This window comes from Pyxicephalus adspersus, unplaced genomic scaffold (genome assembly GCF_032062135.1).
Source record: "Pyxicephalus adspersus unplaced genomic scaffold, UCB_Pads_2.0 Sca19, whole genome shotgun sequence".
Classification (NCBI taxonomy): Eukaryota; Metazoa; Chordata; class Amphibia; order Anura; family Pyxicephalidae; genus Pyxicephalus; species Pyxicephalus adspersus.
The window spans coordinates 5838-30322 of NW_027317026.1; the positions used below are offsets into that span (position 1 = coordinate 5838).

The following is a 24485-nucleotide window of genomic DNA, read 5'->3' on the forward strand; positions in this document are numbered from 1 at the left end:
CAACAACAATTGCTTCTCTAAGAACATGCTGCTTTCTGTCCCTCCTGGCATTATGTCAACACATATCTGAATGTTCCAGACCAGCAAAATGACAAATCTTCTGCCTAAATAAAGGGGGGTCACATTTTCACATTTGCAGCACCTGGCTGTTACTACCAGAGGACATATCACAGAGGTCATAGCATCAAGCTGACCCTGCTGCTGTCACTGAACATGACTTATAAGTAACCCTTTCTTGCCTGTATTTTGAGGGAGGCAACATCATTTATTAGTTTGAGCTGGATCTTCCTCCAGCAGTTATAGGAGACACAGTTTCAAGGTGTACAGTAATAATTGTATATAGGTAATTTCTAATGGTAGTTTTATTTATTTATTGTTTCATTTTATGTACCTCTTTTACATTTTCATAAGGGTAATATTAGTAGTGTTGTTGTTTGAATTCAGGTCGTCCTAATGTTCGACCCGAATATGACCGTTCGAATTCGGATAGACCCGACCCGAATTTTGCTGAATTCGAAGCACTGAATTTGACCCTCCCACATCGCCCAGGGACCTCTACCATGATGCCTAGGGCCCTCCAATAACAGCAGGGATGCTCCCCTCCATGTTTGTTGGGGCAGGCAGCCGATAGGCTGTCATCACTGCATGCCACACAGGCAGCCATTGGCCTATATAAGGCCAGGGCGTGCCTGCATTTACCACTCCTGACAGAGATTTGCTAGCATCATAACCTTTCTGTGCTGCTTGGCTTGCTTTGTCAAAGTGAAAAAAAGTGCTTTACTTTGTTAGACTGTGTCACACTCCGACTGTTAGTCAGATAGATTGTTGGATTGTACTGTATTGGTGCAGTCCTGAAATCTACTGTACTCAGATAGGTAGAGTGTTTCACTGTTAGCTAGATAGATAGATACATTGATAGATAGATAGATAGACAGATAGATTGATAGATAGTCAGTGTGTTACATACACGCAGCCAGACGCAGGGTCTCCTCGCCGACTGCGTGAACAGTATCACACTTGTACTGAGAGACAGACACACAGACGCAGTGTATACTGCAGTATATATTTTGTATACTGTGCTGCATATTACAAGCATCACAACTGAAGGAAAGTGCTGCATGCAACATACACAGCGCTCTTGCATTTTTTGTGTCAACCCCCCTCCCCCCAATCAAAAAATCCACTTACTGTACAAATTTACATATACATATAGGATATTAGCTACAAAATATTTTGCAGGGTGTCAAGCCACAAAAAAAAATTTCTACAGCAGTATGAGTTTGTTTTTAGCTGCAGACCCAAGAACAAGAAGTGCTGCTGTTGGGGTCCATCATTGCCACAGCAGGCAGAAGACATAGTGGAGTACATGACCCAGCCTGGGTCTAGTGATTCTACCGCCTCTTTATCCCAGTCCCAGACACAGGCCTTACAGGTGTCCCAAACAGTCCATGATACACCTGTTCCTCCTAGTTCTTCATCAGCGGCTGGAAAGTCACGTGTACGGCGGTATGTAGAGGAGTCCCACCAAGGGGTTGGAGAGGCGAAGCTACAAGCATTCCTTCAGGATGCTCAGTTGTTTCAGTCATCTGACGAAGAGAGTCAGTTCACAGGCTTTCCCCCAACTTACTTTCCCCCATGTCCTTGATCCGACATGGGGCGAACAAGGTGTTCATCATAGGCAGAAAGAAGAGGAGGAGGAGGAAGAAGAGGAGGAGGTTGCAGATTGCCCTCATAGGGGGAGAGGGAGGAAGAGGGTAAAAGCTGCCCACACTCTGCATTCTTCAAGTACCAGTGAGGCAAGTCATAGACGTAAATCGTTGGAAGCTGTCACCACAGCTATGCTTCAACAACTGCAGACCGCCACCACGAGCACCAGCTCCAGAGCACCTTTCGGCCCAGTTAGATGTTCGCCAGTGTGGGCATTTTTTAATGTCCATAGTGATGACAACACTATGGTCATCTGCAAACTGTGTGCTCAACACTTGAAACAAGGCAAAAACCCAAACAAACTTGGAACAAGTTGCATGAGCACAGAGGTCTGTGTGACCACCTCCGCCCAAGAAGCAAACTCAAACTGCTGGTGGACTCCAATGTGTTTTCCATTACGCATTCCTCTGTGTGTACCCACAGTATGTTAAGCCTAAGTGACAGTATTTTGCAGAAAAATGTGTTCCTGCTTTGCATGAACAACTGCAGAGCAATGTGTCCATGGCCCTGGCAAGGTGCACCTGACAACCAACAGTTGGTCGAGCAAGCATGGAGTGGGAAGATAGATTTCCTATACAGCTCACTGGCTAATTTTAGTGGCAGCAGGGGAAGATGCAGCTGCAGCAAGGCCTGCATCTCTGCCCAGAGCACATCACCATGCAATTTCCTCCTCAACCTCCACTTCCTCCTTTGACTCTTGTGCTCAACCTCTTCCTCCAGGGACACTTTGCCTGCAGTTTGCTTTTTCGGTGAACAATTCAGACGTTGCCACGCAGTCCTGAGGTTGCGAAGCCTGGGTCCCCTTAGCCACATGGGCGCAGCCATTCTAAGTGCCTTGCTGGAGCATGTGGCTAACTCCCAACAGACTTCAGCCAGGCAAGGTCCTGTGTGACAACGGGCCAATCTGCTGGCAGCCCTGCGTTGTGGGAAACTCACACACGTACCTTGCCTGGCTCACGTCATGAACCTGATAGTACAGCCCTTCCTTAGGAATTACCCAGGCCTCCAGCCCCTGTGGCTGAAGGCCAGAAAGTTGTCAGCGCATTTCCGCCAGTCGTACATAGCCAGTGCCAGATTGGTGGATTTACAGAGAAATCTCAACCTGCCAGTGCACTGGTTAATTTGTGATGTCGCCACACGTTGGAATTCCACCTTTTACATGCTGCAGCGGCAGAGTCTGTTTGTTCAGGTATATACCTACACTACCTTCTTCAGCCCTGCGGAGTGGCTGTAAATTGAGGACTTGTGCACTGTATTGTCATGTTTTGAAGAGGCCACCAGGATGATCAGCAGAGATCAGGCCTGTGTCAGTGACACCATCCCCATCATATGCCTGCTGGAACAGACGATGGTGGATCTCAGACACGACACAGAGCAGACGCTGCATCAAGAGATGACGTTTCAAACATCATCTCGGACATGCGTGCCTACTAGGCATAGTGCATCACAAATCTAGGAAGAGGATGAGGAGGACATTGCAGGCATGGAGAAGAGGAGGAAGGGGCAGAGGAGGATATTGAGGGTACATGGCATCAATCCACCCAAACACAAGGCAGCATGTTCCGTGAATGGCAAGACCAGGCGGAGGAGGAGGAGGAGGACTCTGTGGTGCTGTTCCATCCACAGGAGTGCGGGTCCAGAATTACCACAACTGTGGGTAGTTTGAACCACATGACAGCCTTCATGCAGGAGTAGCCAAAGATCCACGCATACAACACATAAAAACAAAAACTCACGGCTATTGGATTGCTATGTTACTGGATCCAAGTTACAAGCCTGAGATACAACTGATCTTGCCCCAATACAGGGGACCTAAAATGCTGCACTACCAAGAAGTGCTTGTAGGGGACTTGTGCTCAGCCTTTCCAGCTGCCTTCAGCAGTAGCAGCAGCAGGGATCCCTATGGCAGTTCCACCAGCCATGGGAGCCAAACAACTGCTTTAAGCGGCATGGGTGGCAGCAGCAGTAGAGGTCGTCTAAGCCAAACTATGCAGGCTTTTTTTTCAGCGGAAGCAAGCTGCCAGTCGTGCAGCAATTGCCAATGACACTCAGCAGCAGTACTCATGGTCATGGTGCAGGAATACCTGAGCTCTGTATGGGACATCTACAACCTGCAAACCCAGGGGGCGTAGTGAGTGACAAACAGATTCAGCTGTCCGCAGAAAATGTCAAACAAATCACTTTTATTAAAATAAATAAGGCTTGGATCGGCAATGACTTCAATACCCCTTCTGCAGAGTGTACTGATTAGTCGTCAACTGCTGCATGGACACCTTGATGGGAAGAGCACGTTCACAGCCTTCTGCATCTCCTTTACTTCTCCCCCTAGTGGTCCTCTACCTCTACTCTGACTCTGAGGTCTATAACTTGCAATGGAGCTGTTTAACTGGCTAATTTTTTTTACCGAGCACCTCCCTCAGGGCCCTCTGCATCTATCTACTTTGAGGCCTTTATCACTTGTAATGGAGCTGTGTATAATTAAATATTTCTTTTTTAGTAGAGAAATACATTAATTTTTCTGTCCTTTTGGATAGATAGCAAGTGGTATCAAAAATAATATCTGCATTTAATTTACAGAAAAAAACAGATTTTTTTCCTGTTTATTTTGATATATTGCAAGTGGTATCTTTAAAAAAGATCTGTTTTTTTTTTACAGAAATACAGAAATTTTTATGTTTATTTTAATAGATTGCAAGTGGTATCATAATTAAATATCTGTATTTTTTTACAGAAATACAGAAGTTTTTCTGTTTATTTTGATATCCTGTTTCCCCTATGATAAGGCACTGTCTTATATTTTTTGTAATGCCAAAATATGCCCTAGGTCTTATTTTCAGGGGGATGTCTTATTTGTCCATGAAGAAGACTACAGTACACATTTATTGTTGAAAATCACTCATGATCACTCATGTGCCATTATCCCCTTCTGATCACTCTAGTTATAATAATTTATGCTAACTGCTTTTCTGTAAAAACTTACAAATATTTTATAAATATCTGTAATTTTTTTACAGAAATACAGAATTTTTTCTGTTTATTTTAATAGATTGCAAGAGTTAGCATAAATAATGATAACTCTTGCAATCTATCAAAATAAACTGAAAAATGTATGTATTTCTGTAAAAAAATTACAGATATTTCATTCTGATACCACTCGCTATCTAGAAAAAAATCCATAAAATTTTCTGTATTTATGTAAAAACAATACAGATATTTTAATCTGATATCACTTGCAATCTCTCAAAATAAACAGAAACATTTCTGTAAAAAATACAGATATTTAAATATGAAACCACTTGCAATCTATCAAAATAAACAGCAAGATTTCTGTATTTCTGTAAAAAACAAATACAGATATTTATTCAGGCTACAACTTGCTATCTACTAAAAAATCCGTGAAAATGTATGTATTTCTCTCCAAACAAAACAGATATTTAATTATGATTCATATTTAAATATCAATATTTTTTAGAGAGAAATACAGATTTTTTTATGGATATTTAGATAGACAGCAAGTGGGATTAGAATTAAATATCTGTATTTTTTTAACAGAACTAAAGAAAATTTTATGGGTTTTTGGATAGATACTAAGTGCTATCAGAATGAAATATTTGTATTTATTTATGGATAAATATAGGCATTTTTCTGGCATTTGTGTTATGTTACAGGAGGTATAATTTGGGATACCTCTTGCAATCTATCACAAAAAGATAACTAAAAATGTTTGTAAAAAAATACAAATATTTTATTATGATAGCACTTGGTATCTATCCTAAAACCCATAAAAAATTCAGTATTTCTCTTCAAAAAACACAGATATTTCATTCTGATCCCACTTTGCTATATATCTCCAAGCCATGAAAATTTCTATATTTCTCCCCCAAAAATCTAGATATTTATTTCTGATAGTACTTGGTATTGATCTAAAAGACCATTTAAAATGATATATTTTTCTCCAAAAATACCAATATTTTATTCTGATAGCACTTGGTATGTATCCTAAAACCCATAAAAATGTATGTATTTATGTGAAACAAATACAGATATTTAACTGTGAGAGCACTTGCTAGATATCCACAAATGATAAAAAATGTAAGTATTTCCACGCGGATTCCACCAAGTCCGTTCCCTTGAATGTGGATTCACTAGATAGTAGGTGTGGAAAGTGTCCTGCTGCCTTCCCAGTACCCAACTTTAGATGAATGATACTAAAGCTATCCACACTTTGTTTCAGAGCCCACTGCCTCCTCCTCCTCCTGCTATAAATTGATGCTGCCGCCTGCCCAGTAAAAAATCTCTGAATGCCAGATACTAAAGCTGTCCACACTCCGTCTCAGAGCCCAGCGCAACCTCCTCCACCTGCTATAAATGATGCTGCTGCCTGTCCAGTACCCGAATTTAGATGCAAGATACTAATGCCTTCACCGCACTGCCTAAGAGCCCACCACCTCCTCCTCCTTCTGCTGTAAATGATGCTGCGGCCAGCCCATTACCAAACTCTAGATGCCAGATAATAATGTTGTCCTCACCCCATCTCAGAGCCCACCGCCTCCTCCTCTTCCAGCGGTATATGATGCTGCTAACGCCATCTACGCTCCGACTCAGAGCCCACTGCTTCCTCCTCCTTCTGCTGTAAATGATGCTGCTGCTTGCCCAGTACCAATCTCTGGATGCCAGATACTAATGCCGTCCACACTCTGTCTCAGAGCCCATCGCCTCCTCCTCCTGCTATAAATGATGCTGCCGCCTGCCCAGTACCAAACACTAGATGCAAGATACTAATGCAGTACACACTCCGTCACAGAGCCCACTGCCTCCTCCTCCTTCTGTAAATGATGCTGCCGCCTGCCCAGTACCAAACTCCAGATGCCAGATGCTAATGCCATCCTCACCCCATCTCTGAGACCAACGCCTCCTCCTCCTCCTGCTGCTGTATATGATGCTGCCGCCTGCCTAGTACCAATCTCTAGATGCCAGATACTAATGCCATCCACACTCCGTCTCAGAGCCCATCGCCTCCACCTCCGGTTGTAAATGGTGCTGCCGCCTGCCCAGTACCAATCTCTAGATTTCAGATATTAATGCCGTCCACACTCCGTCTCAGAGCCCACCGACTCCTCCTCCTGCTGTAAATGATGCTACCGCCTGCCCAGTACCAGCCTCTGGATGCCAGATACTAATGCTGTCCACACTCATTCTCAGAGCTCAAGCCTCCTTCTCCTCCTGCTGTAAATGATGCTGCCGCCTGCCCAGTACCAAACTCCAGATGCCAGATGCTAATGCCATCCTCACCCCGTCTCAGAGCCCAACACCTCCTCCTCCTCCATATGATGCTGCCGCCTGCCCAGTACCAATCTCTGGATGCCAGATACCCTGTTTCCCCGATTATAAGGCACTGTCTTATATTTTTTGAAATGCCAAAATATGCCCTAGGTCTTATTTTCAGGGGATGTCTTATTTTTCCATGAAGAAGACTACAGTACACATTTATTGTTGAAAGTCACTCATGATCACTCATGTTCCATCAAGGAGACACACACAGGATCGGATCTCAGAGCATGTCTTATTCACGGGTGAGTGTCTTATTTTAATTATTTTTTCAAAAATGGGGGGTGGCTTATTTATTGGGGATGTCTTAAAATCGGGGAAACACGGTACTAATGCAGTCCACACTCCGTCTCAGAGCCCACCTCCTCCTCCTGCTGTAAATGATGCTGCCGCCTGCCTAGTACCAAACTTTTGATGCCAGATATTAATGCCATCCACACTCCATCTCCAAGCCTGCTGCCTCCTCCTCCTGCTGTATCTGATGTTGCTGCCAGCCCAGTACCAATCTCTAGATGCCAGATTCTAATGCTGTGCACACTCCGTCTCTGATCCCAAGCCTCTTCCTCCTCCTGCTGTAAATGATGCTGCCGCCTGCCCAGTACCTGAATTTAGATGCCAGATATTAATGCCGTTCACGCTCCGTCTCAGAGCCCACTGCCTCTTCCTCCTCCTGCTGTAAATGATGCTGCCCCCTGCCCAGTACCAAACTCTAGATGCCAGATTCTAATGCTGTCCACACTACATCTCAGAGCCCACCGCCTCTTCCTCCTGCTGTAAATGATGCTGCTGCCTGCCCAGTACCAAACTCTAGATGCCAGATACCAATGCCGACCACACTCCGTCTCAGAGCCCACAACCTCCTCCTGCTGTACATTAGCTGCCGCCTGCCCAGTGTTAATTAGGAATATTTTGTCTATCTTTTATCTGCATAAATATGGAAATTATATCCTTTATCAATGCATATAGATATTCAATTAAAGAAGGTTCATGCACAAATAATAGCTAGTCATTCAAGCAGTTTAATTAAGAAAACAAGGTAAGACAGAGTACACAGCAATATTGTCAGATATTTAAACACATAGGAACTTCAATCAATGATACATATATATATATATATATATATATATATATATATATATATGGACATAAGTCATTAGTAGTAACCCCTACAATATCTAATAACTACCTAATACACAATACATCAAATAGAATGCAATTCAGGAATGTGTAATAGCTACCTGTTACGATGTTGATGGGTACTCTATGAGCCTGATTCCCTCAGAGCTCCCATCATTCCCTCTTCCCTCATTTGTTATATTCCAGCTCCCCTTTTTATTTAGTTAAGTCCCATTCGGTAACATTGGGACTATTTGATTCGTTAGTGGGTGTGTTTGGTATGATGACCATCAGTTGGCACCCACCCCACTAGATTGGGATTGGTTACTGTCATTTGATGAACCTCCCAACTAAATTTGATATAAAAATCTCCAGCTGGAATCTATGTTTAGGGGTCTATAAATGTCCAGCTGGGTCATCACCCCAATACATCTCCTGTTTCCTCAGGCGGATGGATTTATGGCCCTTTAATGGCCATATTGGTGATCTGTTTGTTATGGGAAAATAGGTCTTGTCTCCTGGCAGCTGTTGTATCACCTGTGTGTCACTCTGTGAAGTCCCATACTTGGAGACCCCCTAGGGAGGCCCTATGGCCAGATCAAGATAACACAGGTTTCATGTTAAAACACAACCTTTCTGTATTGTATTGTTTCATGCTAGTTAGATACAGTCTAATTATTAGGACGCACACATACCTAGTCTCTATATACATATACATATCTATTTACATATTCATAAACAATCTTGAGGTGCAACACCAGTAACAAACTCTAGATGTCAGATACTAACGCCGTCCACACTCCATCTCAGAGCCCACTGCCTCCTCCTCCTGCTGTAAATGATGCTACAGCCTGCCCAGTACCAACCTCTGGATGCCAGATACTAATGCTGTCCACACTCCGTCTCAGAACCCAAGCCACCTTCTCCTCCGACTGTAAATGATGCTGCCGCCTGCCTAGTACCAAACTCCAGATGCCAGATGCTAATGCCATCCTCACCCCATCTCTAAGCCCAACGCCTCCTCCTCTTCCTGCTGTATATGATGCTGCCGCCTGCCTAGTACCAATCTCTAGATGCCAGATACTAATGCCATCCACGTTCTGTCTCAGAGCCCACCGCCTCCACCTCCGGTTGTAAATGATGCTGCCGCCTGCCCAGTACCAATCTCTAGATGTCAGATACTAATGCAGTCCACACTCCGTCTCAGAGCCCACCTCCTCCTCCTGCTGTATATGATGCTGCTGCCTGTCCAGTACCAATCTCTGGATGCCAGCTACTAATGCCAGCCACACTCTGTCTCAGAGCCCACCGCCTCCTCCTCCGACTGTAAATGATGCTGCCGCCTGCCCAGTACCAAACTCCAGATGCCAGATGCTAATGCCATCCTCACCCCGTCTCAGAGCCCAACACTTCCTCCTCCTCCTGCTGTATATGATGCTGCCGCCTGCCCAGTACCAATCTCTGGATGCCAGATACTAATGCAGTCCACACTCCGTCTCAGAGCCCACCGACTCCTCCTCCTGCTGTAAATGATGCTGTCGCCTGCCCAGTACCAAACTTTTGATGCCAGATAGTAATGCCATCCACACTCCATCTCAAAGCCTGCCGCCTCCTCCTCCTGCTGTATATGATGTTGCTGCCAGCTCAGTACCAATCTCTAGATGCCAGATTCTAATGCTGTGCACACTCCGTCTCTGAGCCCAAGCCTCCTCCTCCTCCTCCTGTAAATGATGCTGCCGCCTGCCCAGTACCTGAATTTAGATGCCAGATATTAATGCCGTCCATGCTCCGTCTTAGAGCCCACTGCCTCTTCCTCCTCCTGCTGTAAATGATGCTGCCACCTGCCCAGTACTTAACTCTAGATGCCCAGTAACAAACCCTAGATGCCAGGTTCTAATGCTGTCCACACTCCATCTCAGAGCCCATCGCCTACATCTCCTCCTCTCACTGTAACCGATGCTGCCACCTGTCCAGTACCACACTCTAGATGCCAGATACTAATGCTGTCCACACTCCGTTGTGAATGTATATAGAATATATACTAGCCACAAGTATAGTGAGAATTAACTCAAACTATATTATTCTGTATTAAAATGACTAACCCAGTTATTTCTGTTCTTTATTCGGTTCCTGGAGGCGCCTTGGCCTTGCACCTGGTCAAGTGAAACCAGATAAGAAGATGATGGAAACTGCCAGCAGATAAGGAGAACGTGGAAACTACAACCCTCCCAAGAAAGCCAAATAAAAGTGGAATGTACAGCGGCAGTAAAAAGCAAACTAATAAATTAGTCTGTCTCCAGGCAAAATAAAGAAGAGACCAGCCCAGAATTGGATGACCGGTGACGCAAGGAACTGAAGTAGATAAAATATAGATTTTTGCTTGAGTTTTCAGAAACTCCTTTAGACATAGGAAAGGACAGTCCTAACCTCTATTGCCTTGTCTGTTGTGAGATTCCCACGCGTGAATAAAACCTTGATTATTTTACTATATATCAGAAGTTGTCGTGAATATTGTCAACTTACCATTGACACCGTCTCAGAGCCCACCTCCTCCTCCTGCTGTATATGATGCTGCTGCCTGTCCAGTACCAATCTCTGGATGCCAGATACTAATGCCATCCACACTCTGTCTCAGAGCCCACCGCCTCCTCCTCCTGCTGTAAATGATGCTGCCGCCTGCCCAGTACCTATCTCTAGATGTCAGATACTAATGCCATCCACACTCCATCTCAGAGGCCGCCGCCTCCTGCTCCTGCTGTAAATGATGCTGCCGCCTGCCCAGTACCATTTTCTAGATGCCAGATACTAATGCCGTCTACACTCCGTCTCAGAGCCCACCACCTCCTCCTGCTGTATATGATGCTTCCGCCTGCCCAGTACCAAACTCTAGATGCCAGATACTAATGCCGCCCACACCCCGACTCAGAGCCCACCACCTCCTCCTGCTGTACATGATGCTGCTGCCTGCCAAGTACCAATCTCTGGATGTCAGATACTAATGCAGTCCACACTCTGTCTCAGAGCCCACCGCCTCCTCCTCCTGCTGTAAAATGATGCTGCTGCCTGCCCAGTATCAAACTCCAGATGCCAGATACTAATGCTGTCAACACTCCGTCTCAGAGCCCACCACACCCTCGTGCTGTAAATGTGGCTGCCACCTGCCCAGTAACAAACTCTAGATGTCAGATACTAATGCAGTCCACACTCCGTCTCAGAGCCCACCGCTTTCTCCTCCTGCTGTAAATGATGCTGCCGCCTAAACAGTACCAAACTCTAGATGCCAGATAGTAATGCCGTTCAGAGTTCGTCTCAGAGCCCACCACCTCCTACTGCTGTATATGATGCTGTCTCCTGCCCAGTAACAAACTCTAGTTGCCAGATTCTAATGCTGTCCACACTCCGTCTCAGAGCAAATCGCCTACATCTCCTCCTCTCGCTGTAAGTGATGCTGCCACCTGTCCAGTACCCGACTGTAGGTACCAGATACTAATTCCATCCACCTTCCGTGCCAGATACTAATACCGTCCACACTTCGTCTCAGAGCCCACCACCACCTCCTCCTGCTGTAAATGATGCTGCCACCTACCCAGTACTAAACTCTAGATGCCAGATACTAATGCCATCCACACTCCATCTCAGAGGCCGCCGCCTCCTCCTCCTGCTGTAAATGATGCTGCCGCCTGCCGAGTACCATTCTCTAGATGCCAGATACTAATGCCGTCTACCATCCATCTCAGAGCCCGCCACCTCCTCCTGCTGTATATAAAGCTGCCGCCTGCCCAGTACCAAACTCTGGATGTCAGATACTAATGCAGTCCACATTTTGTCTCAGAGCCCAATCCTTCCCCTCCTCCGGCTCTAAATGTTGCTGCTTCCTGCCCAGTACCAAACTCTAAATACCAGATACTAATGCCGACAACACTCCATCTCAGAGCCCACCTCCTCCTCCTCCTGATGTAAATGATGCTGCCGCCTGCCCTGTAACAATCTCTAGATGTCAGATACTAATGCAGTCCCCACTTCGTCTCTGAGCCCAAGCCTCCTCCTCCTCCGGCTCTAAATGTTGCTGTTTTCTGCCCAGTACCAAACTCTAGATACCAGATACTAATGCCGTCCACACTCCGTCTCAGAGCCCACCACCTCCTCCTGCTGTATATGATGCTGCTGCCTGCCCAGTAGCAATCTCTGGAAGCCAGATGCTAATGCCGTCCACACTCCAACTCCTCCTCCTCCTCCGGCTCTAAATGATGCTGCCGCCTGCCCAGTACCTGAATTTAGATGCCAGATATTAATGCCGTCCACGCTCCATCTGAGAGCCCACTGCCTCCTCCTGCTGTAAATGATGCTGCCATCTGCCCCGTACTAAATTCTAGATGCCCAGTAACAAACCCTAGATGCCAGATTCTAATGCTGTGCACACTCCGTCTCAGAGCCCATCGCCTACATCTCCTCCTCTCGCTGTAACTGATGCTGCCACCTGTCCAGTTCCCGACTGTAGGTGCCAGATACTAATTCCATCCACCCTCCGTCTCAGAGCCTACCGCCTCCTCCTCCTCCTGCTATAAATGATGCTGCCGCCTGCCCAGTACCAAACTCTAGATGCCAGATACTAATGCTGTCCATACTCTGTCTCAGAGCCCACCACACCCTAGTGCTGTATATGATGCTGCTGCCTGCCCAGTACCAATTTCTGGATGCCAGACACTAATGCAGTCCAAACTCTGTCTCAGAGCCCACCACCTCCTCCTTCTGCTGTAAATGATGCTGCCGCCTGCCGAGTACCATTCTCTAGATGCAAGATACTAATACCATCCACACTCCGTCTCAGAGCCCACCACCTCCTCCTGCTGTATATAAAGCTGCCGCCTGCGCAGTACCAAACTCTAGATGCCAGATACTAATGCCGTCCACACTCCAACTCAGAGCCCACCACCTCCTTCAGCTGTACATGATGCTGCTGCCTGCCCAGTACCAATCCCTGGATGTCAGATACTAATGCCGTCCACACTTTGTCTCAGAGCCCACCGCCTCCGCCTCCAGCTGTAAATGATGCTGCCGCATCCCAGTACCAAACTCTAGATGCCAGATACTAATGCTGTCCACACTCCGTCTCAGAGCCCACCACCTCCTACTGCTGTACATGATGGTGCTGCCTGCCCAGCACCAATCTCTGGATGCCAGATACTAATGCCGTCCACACTCTGTCTCAGAGCCTACCGCCGCCTCCTCCTGCTGGAAATGATGCTGCCGCCTGCCCAGTACCCGAATTTAGATGCCAGATACTTATGCCGTCCGCACTCTGTCTCAGAGTCCACCACCTCCTCCTCCTCTTACTGTAAATGAAGCTACAGCCTGCCCAGTAATAAACTCTAGATACCAAAAACTAATGCCGTCCTGTTCCGTCTCAAAGCCCACCGCCTTCTCCTCCTCCTGCTGTAAATTATGCTGCCGCCTGCCTAGTACAAAACTTTAGATGCCAGATACTAATGCCGTCCACAGTCCATCTCAGAGCCCACCGCATCCTCTTCTACAAATGATGCTGCCGCCTTCCTATTCCCTGTATTTAGATGCCAGATATTAATGTCATCCACACTCTGTCTCAGAGTCCACCACCTCCTCCTCCACTTACTGTAAGTGAAGCTGCAGTCTGCCCAGTAACAAACACTAGATGCCAGATACTAATACTGTGCAGGCTCCTTCTCAGAGCCCACCACCTCCTCCTCCAGCTGTAAATGATGCTGCCTCCTGCCCAGTACCAATCTCTTGATGTCAGATACTAATGCAGTCCACACTCCATCCCATAGCCCACCGACTTCGACTCCTGCTGTAAATGATGCTACCGCCTGGCCAGTACCAATCTCCTGATGCCAGATTCTAATGCTGTGCACACTCCGTCTCTGAGCCCAAGCCTCCTCCTCCTCCTGCTGTAAATGATGCTGCCGCCTGCCCAGTACCTGAATTTAGATGCCAGATATTAATGCTGTCCACACTCCATCTCAGATCCCACCGACTCCTCCTCCTGCTGGAAATGATGCTACCGCCTGCCCAGTACCAATCTCTAGATGCCAGATTCTAATGCCATCCATGCTCCGTCTCAGAGCCCAGCACCTCCACCTCCGGCTGTAAATGATGCTGCCACCTGACCAGTACCAAAAACTAGAAGCCAGATACTAATGCCGTCTACACCCCGTCTCAGAGCCCACCCCCTCCTCATGCTGTATATGATGCTGCCGCCTGCCCAGAAACAAACTCTAGATGTCAGATACTAATGCAGTCCACACTCCGTCTCAGAGGCCCCCACCTCCTCCTCCTGCTGTAAATGATGCTGCTGCCTGCCTAGTACCAAACTCTGGATGCCAGATATTGATGCCATCCACACTCCATCTCAGAGCCCACTGCCTCCTCCTACTGCTGTAAATGATGCTTCCGCCTGCCCAGTACCAATCTCCGGATGCCAGATACTAATGCAGTATCATATACAGGAGCCCAAGCCTCCTCCTCCTCTGGCTGTAAATGATTCTGCTGTCTGCCCAGTACCAATCTCTAGATGCTGGATACTAATGCCATTGACGCTCCGCCTCAGAGTCCACCACCTCCTTCTCCTCTTACTGTAAGTGAAGCTGCCGCCTGCCCAGTAACAAACACTGGATGCCAGATACAAATACTGTCCAAGCTCCTTCTCAGAGCCCACTGCCTCCTCCTCCTGCTGTATATGATGCTGCCGCCTCCCCAGTACCAATCTCTAGATGCCGGATACTAATGCCATCAACACTCCGTCTCAGAGCCCACCACCTCCTCCTGCTGTAAATGATGCTACTGCCTGCCCAGTACCAATTTCTGGATACCAGATTCTAATGCCGTCCACACTCTGTCTCAGAGCCCACCGCCTCCTCCTGCTGTAAATGATGCTGCCGCCTGCCCAGTACTAAGCTCTAGATGCCAGATACTAATGCCATCCACACTCTGTCTCAGACCCACCTCCTCCTCCTGCTGTACATGATCCTGCTGCCTGTCCAATACCAATCTCTGGATGCCATATACTAATGCCGTCCACATTCCGTCTTAGAGCCCACCACCTCCTCCTGCTCCTGCTGTAAATGATGCTGCCACCTGCCCAATACCAAACTCTATATGCCAGATACTAATGCTGTCCACACTCCATCTCAGAGCCCACCACCTCCTCCTGTCGTATATGATGCTGCTGCCGGCCCAGTAACAAACTCTTGATGTCAGATACAAATGCAGTCCACACTCTGTCTCTGAGGCAAAACCTCCTCCTCCTCCGGCTGTAAATGATGCTGCCACCTGCCCAGTACCAAACTCTAGATGCCGGATACTAATGCTGTCCACATTCGAACTCAGAGCCCAGCGCCTCCTCCTCCTGATGTATATGATGCTGCCGCCTGCTCAGTACCAGTCTCTTGATGCCAGATACTAATGCCGTCCACACTCTGTCTCAGAGCCCACCGCCTCCTCCTCCTCCTGCTGTAAATAATGCTGCCGCCTGCCCAGTACAAAACTCTAGATGCCAGATACTAATGCCGTCTACACTCCGTCTCAGAGCCCACCACCTCCTCCTGCCATATATGATGCTGCTGCCTGCCCAGTAACGAACTCTTGATGTCAGATACTAATGCAGTCTACACTCCGTCTCTGAGCCCAAACCTCCTCCTCCTCCGACTGTAAATGATACTACCACCTGCCCAGTACCATACTCTACATGCCGGATACTAATGCCGTCCACACTCCATCTCAGAGGCCACCGCCTCCTCTTCCTGCTGTAAATGATGCTGCCGCCTTCCCAGTACCTGAATTTTGTTGCCAGATACTAATGCCATCCACGTCTCAGAGCCCATCGCCTATATCTCCTCCTCCGGGTATATCTGATGCTGCCGCACTTTCAGTACCCGACTGTGGATGTCAGATACTAATTCCATCCACCGTCTGTCTTGGAGCCCACCCCCTCCTCCTCCTGCTGCAAATTGATGCTGCCGCCTGCCCAGTATCAAACTCTAGATGTCAAATACTAATGCCGTCCACACTCCGTCTCAGAGTCCACCACCTCCTCCTCCTCTTACTTTAAATAAAGCTGCAGCCTGCCCAGTAACAAACACTAGTTGCCAGATACTAATGCCATCCAGGCTCCGTCTCAGCGCCTACCGCCTCTTCCTCCTGCTGTAAATGATGCTGCCGTCTGCCCAGTACAAAACTTTAGATGTTAGATACTAATGCCGTCCGCACTCCATCTCAGAGCCCACCACCTCCTCCTGCTGGAAATGATCCTGCCACCTGCCCAGTACCCGAATTTAGATGCCAGATACTAATGCCGTCCACACTCTGTCTCAGAGTCCACCACCTCCTCCTCCTCTTACTGTAAGTGAAGCTGCTGCCTGCCCAGTAACAAACTATAGATGCCAGATAATAATGCTGACCAGCCCACCGCCTCCTCCTACTGCTGTGAATGATGCTGCTGTCTGCCCAGTACAAAACTTTAGATGCCAGATACTAATGCCATCCACATTCCGGCTCAGAGCCCATCACCTCCATCTTCTCCTCTTACTGTAACTGATGCTGCCACCTGCCCAGTACACGACTATAGATGCCAGATACTAATGCCATCCACACTCCATCTCAGAGCCCACCGCCACCTCCTCCTGCTGTAATTGATCCTGCCGCCAGCCCAGTACCAAACTCTATATGCCAGATACTAATTCCGTCCACACTCTGTCTCAGAGCCCATCGCCTCCATCTTCTCCTCTTGCTGTAACTGATGCTGCCACCTGCCCAGTACCCGACTGATGCCAGATACTAATGCCATCCACACTCCTCTTCCTCCTCCTGCTGTAAATGATGCTGCCCCCGCCCATTCTTAAACTCTAGATGCCAATTACTAATGCCGTCCACATTCCGTCTCAGAGCCCACCGCCTCCTCCTGCTGTAAGTGATGCTGCTGCCTGTCCAGTACCAAACTCTAGATGCCAGATTATAATGCCATCCACATTCCATCCAAGAGCCCACCGCCTCCTCCTCCATCTGTAAATAATGCTGCCTGCCCAGTACCAAACTCTAGATGCCAGATACTAATGCCGTCGACACTCCATCTCAGAGCCCAACACCTCCTACTCCAGCTGTAAATGATGTTGTCGTCTGCCCAGTACCAAACTTTAGATGCCAGATACTAATGCCATCTATTTTCCATCTTAGAGCCCATCACCTCCATCTCCTCCTCTTACTGCAACTGATGCTGCTACCTGCCCAGTACCCGACTATAGATGCCAGATACTAATGCTATCCACACTCCGTCTCAGAGCCCACCGCCTCCTCCTGCTGTAAATGATGCTGCCGCCTATCCAGTACCAAACTCTAGATGCCAGATACTAATGTCGTCCACACTCCATCTCAGAGCCCACCGCCTCCTCCTCCTCCTGCTGTAAATGATGCTGCCGCCTGCTCAGAACCAAACTCTAGATGCCCAATACCAATGCCGTCCACACTCCGCCTCAGAGCCCATCGCCTCCATCTCCTCCTCTTGCTGTAAATGATGCTGCCACCTGCCCAGTACCCGACTGATGCCTGATACTAATGCCATCCACACTCCATCTCAGAGCCCACTGGCTCTTCCTCCTCCTGCTGTAAATGATGCTGCCGCCTGCCCATTATTAAACTCTATATGCCAAATATTAATGCCGTCCACATTCCGTCTCAGAGCCCACCGCCTCCTCCTCCTCCTGCTATAAGTGATGCTGCCGCACGCCCAGTTCCAAACTCTAGATGCCAGATACTAATGACGTCCACAATCCATCTCAGAGCCCACCGCCTCCTCCTCCTCCTGTAATAGATGCTGCCCCCTGCCCAGTACCCAACTCTAGATGCCAGATTCTTATGTCGTCCAAACTCCATCTCAGAGCCCACCGCCTCCTGCTCCTGCTGTAATTGATGCTGCCACCTGCCCAGTACACGACTGTAGATGCCAGATACTAATGCCATCCACACTCCATCTCAGAGCCCACTGCCTCCTCCTTCTCCTGCTGTAAATGATGCTCCCACCTGCCCAGTAACAATATCTAGATGCCAGATACTAATGCTGTTCACGCTCTGTCTCAGAGCTTTTGAATCTTGCTGTTACTGCTGCTACCTGCCTAGTACCCAACTCTAGGTGCCAATTACTAATGTTGTCCACACTCCATCTCATTGCTACATGCCTCCTCCTCATGCTGTTACTACTGCTGCCCAGTACCCAACTCTAGATGCCAATTACTAATGCAGTCCACACTTTGTCTCAGAACCCACCGCCTCCTCCTCCTCCTGCTGTAAATGATGCTGCGTTCCCAGTACCCAGTTGTAGATGCCAGTAAACAATGCTGTCCATGCTGCATTTTACAAAGTTACAGCTAGAAGATAGGAAAAGGCAGTCCCCTACACAGCAATGTCTCCTGTAGCTACAGCTTCTACACTGTCCATTTAGGTCATGGCCTCAACCACTAAAACCATCCTTGCTCCATTTCAGGGCCTACCGCCTCCTCCTCCCAGTACCCATCTCTTGATGCCAGTTAACTATGACATCCACACTACTCAGGGCCCAGCTACTACTCTTCCTGCTATTACTGTTGCTGCCTGCCCAGTGCCCAGTAGCCACTTCTAGATGCCAGACTAGTCTCAAGCTCAACATGATATTCTTTCCCTGCTGATTCTGCCAAGCCCCGTTTTCTTTCATGTGCTTTCACTCAATAGCAGGCCTTGAGACGGAGTGTGGAAGGCATTAGTAACTGGCATCTAGGGCTGGGTGTAGCCATCTTTAATGACACCCCGAAATTTGTAATACAAGCGTGTAATCTGAAATTTGTGGTTGAATATAGAAGGCCACGTCTTTTTGTTCATCCATTGGTACCACACTTTATTGGACTGATTTTCTGTGTATAGTACCCCGGAACTGGGAAGTGGGACAGCAGTCCTTCTGTATATGTTGGGGGGATGAGATGAGAGACACCGGTATATTTAACAGGAACCGAGAGGTTCCGGATGACCACATTGAGCAATGAAGTTATTGAGCTCAGCAGACGTCCGGAGACTACTCCACATGAATGTGGCCGTCCTGGGAGACTCCATTCAAGGATCTGTCAACAAGGATCTTGTGAAAATACTGCAGAATGATGAGTTTCGGACTGAGAAGCAGCTGAAAGGGAAGGGTGAGATGTCATTTGCAAAGGACACATTGGGGGATCTCTGGGTGAAATGCACAATGGCATAATTTACCGCCAAGTGCGTCATTACAGAACTGACCACCACCTTGTAGGGTCGCTGGGACATCATAGAAGGGAATTTCTACAGCGCCACACTGGCAGATTTGCACCAATTGCATGTTTTTGATGTTCACTTCCACTTACGCTTCGAGCTGCAGGGTTAAAGATGCCACCCACTCAAATCAGCTGGCTCATCAGTAGTATACCTGCATCCTGATGGCTCATATTGGTTAAGCCTGAGGCGTGCAGCAGGAACAGCAGGAAGAGGAGGCGGTGAGCTCTGAGACGGAGCATGCACAGCATTGTAACTGGCATCTTCAGCTGGGTACTGGGCAGCCAGCAGCAATAACAGCATGAGGAGGAGGCAGTGGGCCCTGAGATGGAGCAAGGAGGGCATTAGAGGTTGAGGCCATAACCTATATGGACGGTTTTGAAGCTGTAGCTATTGGAGAAATGAATGGATGAACGCGATTACATGAGATTCTTTCCCTCCCTACTATGTAGCGAAACCACATGAAAGGGAACAAGCTTGGCGGAATTAGCGGGGAAGGAAGACCCTGTTGAGCTTGAGTCTAGTCTGGCATCTAGAGCTGGGTACTGGGCAGTGGGGAGACCATATAAAATCCGGCATGTTCCCTTGACCGCCCCATAAAACGGCCTTGCCAGCAACAGAAAAAAGACTTCCTTATTTTTTTTATACTTGTACAGGGTTGTGCAGAGCTTGGGGAGTAACATGTCTTTTTAAATGTATTTATAGGCTGTAGAAGCTCTACACGAAAAACAACCCAACTTTTTCCTCTATTGACTTTAATGGAGTTCTAATTCGACGTTCGATCACCCAAATAATTATGCATTATTCGACCGAATAGCGGTCGAATCGAATAGTGAGCTTTTCGACCAACACTAGTTACCATCACTAAATGGTGGATCCTGCCTGATGTGCACCTAAGTAACTATCTAGAAAGCCAATGTTTTCTCAGCTGAGTTTATGTTACATGGGCCCTTTAGGAGTATTACCAATCAGCTTTTAAGGTATTTTGCAACTAGATGAAAAAAACAGACTGGACACCTGATGATGAGAAAAATGGAAGGAAGAGGGGGTTAGGTCACTCTTTCATTGAACATCTTTAACTTTTGAACATTTACAGACAAATCCTAAGAGGTTAAAGAGTCTTATCGCTGCATCCTTACTCAGTGCCCCTAATTCACCAATGAAAATCCTAGATCGCTGGTTGCGCGTTATTTCGCGCCGTTATATCGAGCCGGTTTACCGTGGGCTGGAGTCATATGCGCTCATTCATTCGCATTTACTACCAAGCCGGATGCTTGCAAATCTGCCAATTAAGGCGATTAGATTTCAGCTGCGCGATTAAGGAGGATCTGTTAAGATATCAATCGTGAGATCATAGCAATTAAGGCGATTAGATTTCAGCTGCGCGATTAAGGAGGATCTGTTAAGATGTCAATTGTGAGATCATAGCAATTAAGGCGATTAGATTTCAGCTGCGCGATTAAGGAGGATCTGTTAAGATGTCAATGGTGAGATCATAGCAATTAATTAGCTCCTGTTGGCATCACAGACTATTTGGACATTCAGTGAATGATATTGCTTCCGTTTGCGAAGCGACATTTCCTGCGATTTGGGGGCCTGAATGGCCACATGAGTGCAGTCAATGGCCCCCAAAACATTTGGAAATCCTGCTCGCCTGAAGAAATCTTCCTTTACCTTCCTCCACTCCTGAGCTGTATGAGGAAAATGCAAATATAGTGGGACAAGGTCCACAATGGTATCGATGACCTTCGCAAAAACCCTGGAAACTGTAGGCTGGCTTAGTCCACAAATTAAGCCCGAGGAGGTTTGAACGGAACCCCTTCCTAAAATATAGAGAGTGGCCAAGAGCCTGGTCATTCCTGGCACTGCCTGGCTTCTCTTAGTTTTTGGAGCAATTTTCTCTTCCAGCAAGCTGTACAGGTGTAGGATGACCTGGCGAGACAGGCGAAAACGCCTTTTGACATCCTGGTCACACAAACTTTCCAGGCGGCCACGCTCCAAGAAGACACGTGGTGCCCGGACCGTTTGGGAGGTATGAGCTTCCTGCTCTAGTTGCTCCTCTGGTTGCTGCTGCTCTTCTTCTAATGCAAGATATGCGCTGTTTAAAGCAGCAGCAGCAGCAGTAAAAAATAAATCAAAGTCCAAATCTGGATCCATGACAACAGAAAGAAAAATCCTTGAATGGCGCGCATTTAAATGAACATGCGTGTGAGTGCGTGCGTGCGTTTGCGCACGCCTGCGTGCGTCTGCGCACGCCTGCGTGCGTCTGCGCGCGTCTGCATCCCTATAAATTTGCAGTCATTCTGGTCATGCAAACCAAAAACCTGTGCAAAATAAAAAAAGAGAAAAAGAAAAAGAGAAAAAACTGGAAAAAAAGCGAAAAACTGAATAACGAACAAAGGAAAAGGAACAGAATACACCATTGACTTTATTCCTCCAAAAAATGTTTTGTGTGTGTTGCCCCATAACTCTAATTTTTTCACTTCTAGTTACATGGAGTCAAGGAGAATGGACACAACCACTGCTACCACCACCACTACCACTGCTGCTGCTGGCGGCCCCACCACCACTACCACCCCAGGGTCTTCAGTCAATTGACCAACAGGCAGCTCCCTCAGGCCAGCTAGGTTGCTCTGTGAAGCACGCCAAGTAACATCTAGGCCCCTGGTCCCTCAACCTGGCACCTCAGCCAGTTTGAGCCGGACCAGGGATTCTGCTTCCAGGGCAACCGGCTTCACTCCTGAGCAAAATTCAGCCCTCATGGAGTCCTATGTTCAACATTTTCCATTTTCATAGACTCCGTGGGGACTTGCACTCTCGGACGTCCCAAGCTGTAAGGCAGGGACTCTGGGAGGAAATTGCCACGAGTGTTAATGCAGTGGGCAGTACACAACGGACCATTACCCAGTGTCAAAAACGTGTGAGTGACAACTTCAGACACGTCAAAAGGGTCCAGGCCACAGAGGCTGCAAGGAGTGGGACCTATCCTGAACATCTTGTGCAGCGTCTCAAGGAGTATGAAAGATTGGCGTTGCCATTAAACTTTTCTAAAAAAAAAAAATCACTTACTTTAATAATAAAACGCAGCTCCCTCTCAGCAAACAATGCGCGCGGCATAATGTCCTCTCTCTCTCACAAACTTTCTCATTAACCACCGCCTACTTGAGAACGTGACCACACCAAGCATTCGCACGTGCCCCGGTTGCACGTGCGTCGGCTGTATGCGAATCTTTACCTGCATGCTACCAGCGTCCATGTTGCGCATAGTTATGCGCAAATATTTTTAAAATCAAAACATTAAAACATTCCTGAGCGAAAAAACAAACAAGCAACAACATTTTAGAAATAACTTTAATCAAAATAAACATTTGCTAAAAGGTCAAAGTCAAATCTAAAAACATCAAAAACAAAATAAAATGCACAGCACTAAAAATTTTACAGTAACAAAATTGAAAAGAACAAACAAAACACATGTAAAGCCACACTTAAGGGTGGAAAAGTAGAGTAGAACATCGTTATGCAGGATAAACATTGAAAAGTGGTAGTAAAGGCAGAATTTGACAAGCAAACAATATGGCCACAAACACAATAACATAGCATTACTATTGACTTCAAAATATACATCAAAACATTCCAAGTCCAAAAAATTAAAAAAGAAGCTATTGTGCTAAATAGCATAAGTATCAAATACAGCAACAGGATTTCACACAAACCAACAGCCTCACCAACAAGAAAAAGACAAAAGAAAAGAGCAAGCTAAACTACACCCTTATATATGCTCCAAATTAAGCGCACAGGTGATAACAATTCACTTGCAATTAGCACTTGCGCAGTCTGTCAAAAGTGGCTGTTTGGTTTTTGCACTTGGAAATGTCATGATCATTGATCAATATGATCCTTTACATAGGTACACCAGTAAACATATCTTGTAATAGTTAAAAAAATAAAAGAAAGTTGAGTTGGGGTGGATTTTATGTTAAAAGTATTTTCCATGTATATATTTGTGTATATTGCTATATATATATATATATATATATATATATATTTATAGTTATTGTGGCACATGAATAAATATATAAATATGTATTTGCGCCTATGGAGAGGAGTTGAACTCGGTTAACTCTTGCCTAACAGAAAAGAAATAAGTGATTCTAAAATATGCGTTTTTCTTGGCGCACATAAACGTTTTAAACAGTTCTGCGATCTTATCCAGTTGATGACTAGCGCGATGCCTTGCGATTTCAGCTCGCGAATACGAATGCGCGAGCGTCCGATTTTGCTTGATGAATCAGGGCCAGTATGTCTTGCAAGAGCCTTCAGCCCTAATTCAAGTCGTATGTCCTGTCCAAGGGCTCATAAAGGGTGAAAGTAAAATAACAAAATCACACTTCCCTTTACTTTCACAGATCCCTCCACTCAAGTCATCTTGTGTGAGATTGACAATTTATTTTATTCAGTGACTGAAAAGTATACATTTGTCGTGTCGAGGGGAGAATTTTGGGCTTTTTTTATTTATTTAGTTATTTTTAAACTAGCACATTTTTCCCCTGTATAGACGGGTAATCTACCTTTTTCTATTAAGTAAAATTTGTGATACATCTGCTTTGAAGGGCTGAGTGATGCTGGATGCTCTGGATGATGGAACTGAGCTGCAGTGCTCAACCAAGAAATTTATTTTAGGCTGGGTGAGAAGAAACTGTAGTCGGGGGGCAGCCCCCGTAATGTGAGTCAACTCATCAGTAACCCCCCATAAACAGCACCATGATTCACCCAGCTAAGAGTCTGAGGAGAACACTGAGCTGGACTCTATATGATATGCTGCACCATCTAGTGCACATGTATGGGAAGTGCAAGATAGGAGAGGAGACTGTACAACTATGAACTTTAGATTTGAAAGATTAAACTGCAGTTCACCCTTAAAGAGATCTTGTCCGCAGCCCAAATATTTAAATAAAAATCTTCCTGCAAGATTATTTGTACATTATTTAAAATATTAAACCTGTAAAAGCTTCTGTTGTGTAGACATCTGAAAGCCCTGGGGC

General features: G+C 46.6%; 1 long non-coding RNA gene across 1 annotated transcript in view; it reads left to right on the forward strand.

The window, feature by feature from the left end:
- LOC140344797 (uncharacterized) overlaps positions 1-23192 on the forward strand; it is a 27497-nt gene extending 4305 nt beyond the window's left edge. The window contains exon 2 of the long non-coding RNA XR_011923670.1: positions 22822-23192. This is a non-coding gene — a long non-coding RNA (uncharacterized lncRNA). The remainder of the gene's footprint in view (positions 1-22821) is intronic.
- The last annotated feature ends 1293 nt before the right edge of the window (positions 23193-24485 follow it).